Source organism: Limulus polyphemus, unplaced genomic scaffold (genome assembly GCF_000517525.1).
Source record: "Limulus polyphemus unplaced genomic scaffold, Limulus_polyphemus-2.1.2 Scaffold1668, whole genome shotgun sequence".
In the NCBI taxonomy this organism is placed as follows: Eukaryota; Metazoa; Arthropoda; class Merostomata; order Xiphosura; family Limulidae; genus Limulus; species Limulus polyphemus.
In genome coordinates this window covers 177,526-186,122 of record NW_013667278.1, presented here as the reverse complement: position 1 = coordinate 186,122, position 8,597 = coordinate 177,526, and the positions used below count along the sequence as shown (strand labels likewise).

General features: G+C 33.5%; 1 protein-coding gene across 7 annotated transcripts in view; it reads left to right on the top strand.

Moving 5' to 3' along the window:
- The window catches only part of LOC106464497 (tyrosine-protein phosphatase Lar-like), a 187,478-nt gene that overhangs the window by 3,688 nt on the left and 175,193 nt on the right, over positions 1-8,597 (top strand). The window contains exon 1 of one of the 7 annotated variants that reach the window (XM_022392227.1): positions 4,473-4,492. The exons of the other annotated variants lie outside the window; for them this stretch is intronic. The gene's annotated coding sequence lies outside the window, so the exon portion shown is untranslated. Of the gene's footprint in view, positions 1-4,472; positions 4,493-8,597 lie in introns of those variants that run through there. 7 annotated transcript variants of the gene reach the window in all.

Genomic DNA, 8,597 nt, shown 5'->3' with positions numbered 1-8,597 from the left:
TAATTTTATTCCAGTTTGAGATATCGTACACAAACTTACATAATGTATATTTACCTAGTTAATTCCTTGTAGCTGATTTAACATAATTGTAGTAATATTTTATCCAGTTTGAGATATGACACAAACTTACATAATGATATTTACCTGAAATTCCTTGTAGCTGATTACATAATGAGTAATATTTTATCCAGTTTGAGATATGACACAAACTTACATAATGATATTTACCTGAAATTCCTTGTAGCTGATTACATAATGAGTAATATTTTATCCAGTTTGAGATATGACACATATTTTTAGAACTTGTATATAGTTCAGGATAAATTCTTTTTCAGATTAGGTCTTAAAATCACCTTATTATAGTACCAATGCACTTGTTCAAGTTTTAGACTAGTTTATACTAATACAGTGTATGGTAAACCTGGATCATGCATCACATGGTCTGTCTTTGGAGTGATCAAATTTTGTCCAAACCTCAACCAAATTTCAGAATAACATCTTTTGATACTACTGTTAATTTAGCCTTAATTATTTTTTGAGCTAGCCTGATTTTTTTGTTGTATGTATTACATATGACTTAAGAAAAATACAGTATCAAATCAGCCAGACTGACTTGATATGTGGGTGTTTCATTACCTTAAGAATAAATACATATCCTTGTATACAAGTTTCACTACACCCACTTGTCCTTAACAATTACCATACTTTTAAGCCATAAATGATGGAGAAGTATCACTGAATGTATCAAAAATTGTAGGTCTATAAACACTGAAAAGCCTTCCTGTGAGAAATGAAAAGGGAATTGAATTGTTTTGTTGGACTGAAAAACTGTGAGACATACATTGATATTCAGTTTGAATCTTAATCCTGAGCTTTATGCCACTGTTGGGATTTAAGTTCTTATTGTGAAAAATATGCTACTGTATTGCTATCAGTGTGCAAAGGGTGGAATCAAAATTATTGTATTGAACATAATTAGTCACTTAATTTCTGTGTTAGAATGAAGACAATTACAGTTGTTATCTGGAAGATTTTATTATGTTATAAACATAGCTTGTGACTAGATGATTTCTGTAAGCATGATGTATTTGAAAATATGTTTTTATATAGAAGTAAAACCATTCTGTATCTGTTTTCTAAGAGAACAATCCCCGAAATACATAAAAACTGTGCATAGACACTTTTTATCTTTACAGATATTTAATTAAATAAATATATAATGCATTGGTATTGAATTTTAAGAACCCATGAGGGAAAGCAAAGGAGAGTGTTATGTCTGTCATGTGCCATATCCAGTGCTGAAAAAAGTTATTGCTAACAATTCTTTTGTTAATCAATCTATGTAGATTAACAATTATATATGTTTATTTTAATGGCACAACTCTCCCTTTTTATTTAGAATTGGTATGTATATTTATTGACCCCAAAATTCTAAGAGTGCATTCCTGTTATAAAAAATTAAACATTAAATACCTAAAGAAGAATGTTTCTGTTGATTGTGAATACTATAAACCAGGCACCTGTCTGTCCTAATATGAAGACAACTTAATAGATGAGTTGTATGTGTGATCAGTATGGTGATTGAAAGTCTGAGACCTGATGAGTCAAACAAGTTTTTGATTTTAATCTTTATATGTAACCATTTTCTATATTGAAAGAATATGTTTTAAAGCTATTTATGAAGTGTACAAAGGTGCATAAATTCTTGGAGTTTCAGCTTAAATTCTACTTCTCATTGTAATGAAAGTTGAAAAATAGAATTATGTCATAATGCCAAGGCTTAAAATGAATTAGAAGCTAGATAGTCACATACAGGGAAAATAAAACTTATGGGATGGCTTGCCTTATGATGTGGAGTGCTCTGTTAGTTTAGGTTCATATAAATATTTCTTAGTTAGGTTTATGGACTAGGCTACTTTTTGTGTGGTTTTAATTATTTGGTACTGATATGTTTCCTGTTACCATGAATTTATATGGTTTGGTTGAGTGAAGGGATAACTTTGGTACTGATATGTCTCCTGTTACCTTGAATTTGGATGGTTTGGATGACTGAAGGGATAACTTTGGTACTGATATGTCTCCTGTTACCTTGAATTTGTATGGTTTGGGTGAGTGAAGGGGTAACTTTGGTACTGATATGTCTCCTGTTACCTTGAATTTGTATGGTTTGGGTGAGTAAAGGAGTAACTTTGTTACTGATATGTCTCCTGTTACCTTGAATTTGTATGGTTTGGGTGAGTGAAGGGATAACTTTGTTACTGATATGCCTCCTGTTACCTTGAATTTGTATGGTTTGGGTGAGTGAAGGGGTAACTTTGGTACTGATATGTCTCATCATTACCTTGAATGTGTATGGTTTGGGTGAGTGAAGGGATAACTTTGTTACTAATATGTCTCATCATTACCTTGAATGTGTATGGTTTGGGTGAGTGAAGGGGTAACTTTGGTACTGATATGTTTCCTGTTTCCTTGAATTTTATATGGTTTGGGTGAGTAAAGGGATAACTTTGGTACTGATATGTTTCCTGTTTCCTTGAATTTTATATGGTTTGGGTGAGTAAAGGGATAACTTTGGTACTGATATGTTTCCTGTTTCCTTGAATTTTATATGGTTTGGGTGAGTGAAGAGGTAACTTTGGTACTGATATGTTTCCTGTTTCCTTGAAATTGTATGGTTTGGGTGAGTGAAGAGGTAACTTTGGTACTGATATGCCTCCTGTTACCTTTTAAGAATGATGGTGTTCTAACCATTAAAGGGAAGTTATGTGTGAACAGAAAGAGGAAGTCATTGTAGCAAAACATCTTCAATCTCTGACATGAAAGACAACTTCGAATGGTTTTCATTCTTAAACCAGAACATGTGACACAATGACGAATTGAGTTGATTTTTATTCCTTAAAGCAAAAACTCTAGTCTGTGATGTGAATGACGACTTAGATTGGATTTCATTCTTTCAGAAGAACGAGTCTCTGCTCTATGGCATGAATGATATTTGGATTGATTTTCATTCTTTCAAAAGAACGGGTCTTTGATCTGTGACGTGAACGACGGATTGGTTTGGTTTTCGTTTTTATAGCAGAACGACATCGACAATCTGTGGCATGAATGGCGACTTGGATTGGTTTTAGTTCTTGTAACTGAAGCCAGAACATCCCCGGGCTGTAACGCAAATGACGACTTTTATAAGTTTTCATAGCTAGCGGTATAACTTAATCGATTGAGTAATATCAGAAAATTTATAAGGTAGACTTTGTGGATTTGTTGAATCGTAGGCATGGAAGAATGTATTCAGTAAAATCAGTTGGTTTGTTACCTGCTAATAAAATTTAAGGTTATACAAATTTATAATGAATTTCCAGAAAATTTGATATTCGTGCATGCTTAATTGAAAATGTTAAAATATATAAAAGTTGAAAAATATAAACTGTCGGGACTATAAAACTATGTATCAGTGATTTAAAGTTAACAAAAGTTAAAATAAAACCTGTTAAAAGCTGCCCGACATTGCAACGATCGGTAGTTATTAAAACATCGCGTTAATTATTGACAATGAAATTTTAACTGTTGCACTTTTAAGTATTGATACATACGTAAGTTGTGGTTGAAAGACTAAATTTTATCAGCCGTAGTTGTTTTAAATTTGTACAGAAAACTATACAATACTATAGACTTTTCGGACTTGTTTTTCTTCGTGTGCGAGAGGAGATGAAACATAATTAAAGAGTATTCTGGTTACTGAAACTCTTCGTTGGTCTTTATTGAAGATCGCATGTTTCAGAGCAAGTAGCCAAACTTAGAAATTCCAGCTAGTTTGAAATAAATATTTTGTATCAGTGGATAGCAGTTGCTGGTGAATTCTTTAAATATTTATTGGTTAAAAATCATGATGGAGCTTGTTACTTTAAAAAAAATGGTCTATATTTTGTTTCGTTAACTAAAGTATATAAAAAAAAAGATATATCCGAAGTCCAAGATCTTAAAAATACACATATACATCAAAGTAATACTGTGAAAATAGTTTTTAAACGAAATATTTAATCTATTCTAATAGTCAAGTTGATTTTATAGCTTAGGCTTAAGTACATAGTTTATTCCGATCAGAAGTTGTTATTATGTGATATGGTGACAACATACTCTCAGTAAGGAGGTTAGAGGTGAATATTTTTAGTCACAAAACAAAACAACGAGATGAACAGAGATGTGTTATTAATAGCAGGCATTTTGTCAACCAATAAATCGTGTATAAACTAGAAGGAAGTTGCCTGTTTAAGTACCACTATTCTTCAACGACAACACAGCCTCGTGGGGCTTGTGAGGGCGCAAAACTCTTAACATGGGACGGTAGATCGAGAGATCAGTGTTATGTGAGAAACGACGAGAAGTATGTTGGCGTGAGGCGTTGGTCAGACAGTAGAGGCCCCTGCTGAAAAAACATGCTTGTGGAACCTTTGGTATGTCGGGGACCATCTACTAATGTCCTCGGGTGATTCAGGTAGCTTTGATGGTTCAAATGTATTTTTGGTGTTATGTTATTCCTGTTGAAAAAATGATTTTCAATACTGTAATGTGAAAGGAATGTTACTAATTGTCGTATTTATTCATTTATATAGTACATAAATATAAATGATTAAAGACCCACTCTGCCTTCTCCCATGCAGAATATTTCTCTAATCCTAAGGTTAAATATTTATCTAAAACATCTGAATTCTCACCGGGAACACTTTTGAAGACCTCACATTTATAATGATAAACGATATGATTCAATGATTGTTTTATTTTGGGTCATTTTCTTCGTTGGCAATTAGAAAAATACCGTGGCTAGTTATTTAATCTCCTCGCACAGAAGTCTTTTGGACTAATCGTACTTCCTGTGATAGTTTATGTGGTTTAAAACGAGGACAATACCCTCAGGCCCAGGTAATTAGTATAATTTAATATACACACATGTCCAGTTCAAATGCGAGAGTCACGTCGCTCATGTTTGCAAATCTCGTCGAAGATGTGCCCGATTGAACGGAGGAATTAACGACGTCATTTTATACGGTTAACGTACATGGAGAGTAAGGATAGCAGATGTACGTGAAATTTATTTCATATAATCGGATGTGCGACTTGTGTATCCCAAATAGTTTAAAGTGTTTAGTTTTTGATTTCCTCTGATATAATAGGGTGTTTAGGTATAGCTGAAACAAGGGCCTAGCGTGGTCAAGTGGTATAATAATTGTAGCTTGAGAGTGCTATAAAAATGGCAGTTATATTCAACTCTTCGGCCAGCCAAGAATATTCCAATAATTAGCGGTGGTTGCTGTTGACTAGCTGCTTCCCTTCTAGTCTGTCAGTTCAAAATTAGAGGCGGTTACATGCAGATATTCCTTGTGGGGGTTTCCGCGAAAATAAAAACAAACTGAAAACAAGAATGTCGTAGTTCAATACGATCTCATTTAAACAATTTGGTATTTTACACAATCTGTCACTCAACTTCTCACACGCGAGATCGAAACCTTCGCCGTATCAGTCAGTCATGGGAGCGTTATAATGTTAAGGTCAATCCCACTATTCTTTGGTAAAAAGAGTAACCCAAGAGTTGGTGGCGGGTGGTGTTGACTAGCTGCCTTCCCTTTAGTTTATCACTTCAGAAATAGAGACGCCTAGAGTGGATAGTTCTCGAATAGCTTTATTCGGAATAGAACAAAACAAAAACAAACTTCTGAGAAGCCAAAGAATATATTGAACGTGACTAATACTCTTGGCATTTTTATACATATATATATAGTTATGTAGATACTAAAATTCTGGAAACCGCTAAAATACTACTTACTTGTATAAGCCTTACTCACGATCATGGATTACACTTTAGTAAGTCAAAACATGTAGAATCAATGTTCATTTTGAAGTCATTTTGACTTCTAATAATAAACTTGTGTGTACTTTTTAAACGCCTGGTATTGCTGATATTTAAAAGACCACTTTCTAACGAAGAGTAAAATACTGAGAACTTATCAGTTAATCGCTTCTGTTTGAATAAAGAATAATAATAATGTTGAGTTTTTAAGTGGAGGGAATCAAATATAATTACTCTGACAAAAAGAAAAGAAAGGGATTTTGATACCATCGTTCGTCCAGCCACATTTCTTTCAACATACCCAAGCCCAATGTAAAACTTGCCTCTTGTCTAGTATCTATTTATGCTTTGTCCGTACATAACGTCAACAATTAACCATGAAATACTGCACATTTATTTTACTATACTAGAGATGTACTCAACATACGACAGAAACCATAAAACAGAAGCATACGAATAGAGATGCTGTTTGTGGCTGGAAGCGTCATCTTGGTCATATGTAGATTTGTTATATATAATGTAGGTTAGTTTCAAAGAACTTTCATCCCGCGACAATAAACTTCTGGTCGACTAAGTTAATAAAATTTAGAAGCAATGAAGGTCGTCGACTTTCGTTATAAGCTACAACGGGCTTATCAAACATACACCTACGATACATTCTCCCGATTTCCCAACATGAAAAGGGGATTTCCCTATGTCTCTGTATAGATAGCTAAATACCAGCTGGATCTACTAATCGAATAAAAGACAAGCTTTCTAATTAAGTACACAGATCATGGGTTCAGATAGTAAACATATTCAGTGTTCCTCAATTATATGTATCGTGGTTGCAAATTGGTGTTGCTATCTTGTCACAAGTAATCTAATAATTTTTTCGTTACGAATCTCGTGTCTGTCTGGTTAGCATATAATAACGTGTCAGAAGAAATTTCCTACAACATATTTCAAAACACAATTTATTCTAACATATACATATTGTACATTTAGCAATTACAATAACGCAAACTTCAAATATGTATCTGATCATAAGTATCAAAGTAGTTTTCTTATGCTTCCAGTCATTATACTTATCAAGTTTAAATATCTGAAAAAGTGGGACGTCTTGCATGGTGTCTAGCGTATAGTTTTAGAATTTCACTGTTATTTATAAGTTGGCCACAGTGTTTATTACAGAGAAGTGTTTAATTAATTCTAAGACCTTACGAGTGAAAGTAAAGAATGTTTAACAATGTGTCAACCACATTATATGTTATATTCAGTGACGACGTGGCTTTTCGCGTAATACTAGGGTTCATCATGCCGGCTAGAATACGACAGTTATAGTAGTGGTCGAAACACTGTTTATATCTTAAAACTGTACGAACAGTTGGTATGAACTAGATTTAATTGGTGACGTTTAATTTGTATTGATTTTATATTGGTCGTTTACTAATCAGAATTATGGTAAAGATTAATAACACAATAGTGTTTGTTTATTTTTACTTGAGCTAATTTGACTGAGATTTACCGTTGAAATTTTAATGTGTTAAACTATGAGTAAACAACTGTTAGGTATACACGGCTGTTATAATTTAAATTCGATGCGAGTGTTAAATTTACTTATTTTTAGAAGTGACAGTTTATCGCTAATTTGTTTACGTAATTGTGTACGAATTTATATATTGTGTACTTCAGTTGTTGTGAATTGGCGCTTGTTGTATTGGTCATTTTACTAGGACCTTCTAAGTTTTTCGAGTTCTTTTGATTGAGTATTATCGCGTCATAATATATCGTAGTATATAGAACGTTCTAGGCCTCTGTAAGTCTAAATACGCCTACAAAGTGTAGTTCAAGTAAGTAAGACAGAGTTAGTCAGACCTAGACTGTGTGATTGTGAGTTTAGCCATAAAGAGCGAAAAGTGGCGTTTTTTTTTTCAAGTAAAATTATCGCAGATTGTATTGTAACAGCAGAGTATGGAAGAAATTGTCTTGTCAATTATGTTCTAAAGTAACTGAACCAACTTGTGTGGAATTTGACGAAAAATAGGCAATTATTTAAAGCTATGGATACAACTGTGATAACCAACAGTGTACCAAACATTTGTATATACGTTTGACTTGTTTTTAAATGTTATTTTAAAACAAGTGGACTGTGTGCTGTTTGTTTATTGTTGAAATTTATCGCCAAAAAGTCACAGACACCTACTGTAAAGAATTCTGCCTGTACTTAAAAACCTGAAATTAACACTTGCAAACATATAAAACGAATGGTGAAATGTAATGTGTTTTTTTTATGTGTTTGAAGAAATAGTCGTTTGATATGTATGCGAGTCCTTATAGGCCCAACATACGTGTTCCACGTGTGTACAAGCTAGCGAAACAGTTGAAGGAGGTGTGTTATGAAAGAGTCAGGTGGCAACAAATACATATACAGTTTTTTAGTAACTGGCCATGAAACGAGTACACTGTCTCATAAGACTAGTCTTAATATGCGTATAAATAGCAGGTCTTGAATGCATAGTTTTAGTTACCATGGGTCAGTGAGAAAGTACGTAACAACTAACTGATCGTATATACTTAATTTCAGCAGCAGTGTATATAATGATTCACGTAGTTGTAGCTAGACCGATAAGCTTGTTTTCAGTTACCATTAAACTGAAAGACCTAGTAATCGTTAAGTGAATTCGTAAGCTTGATACTAGTTACCATGGGGCTAATGTACCTCGGAATCACACACACACACACACACACACACACACACACACACACACACACA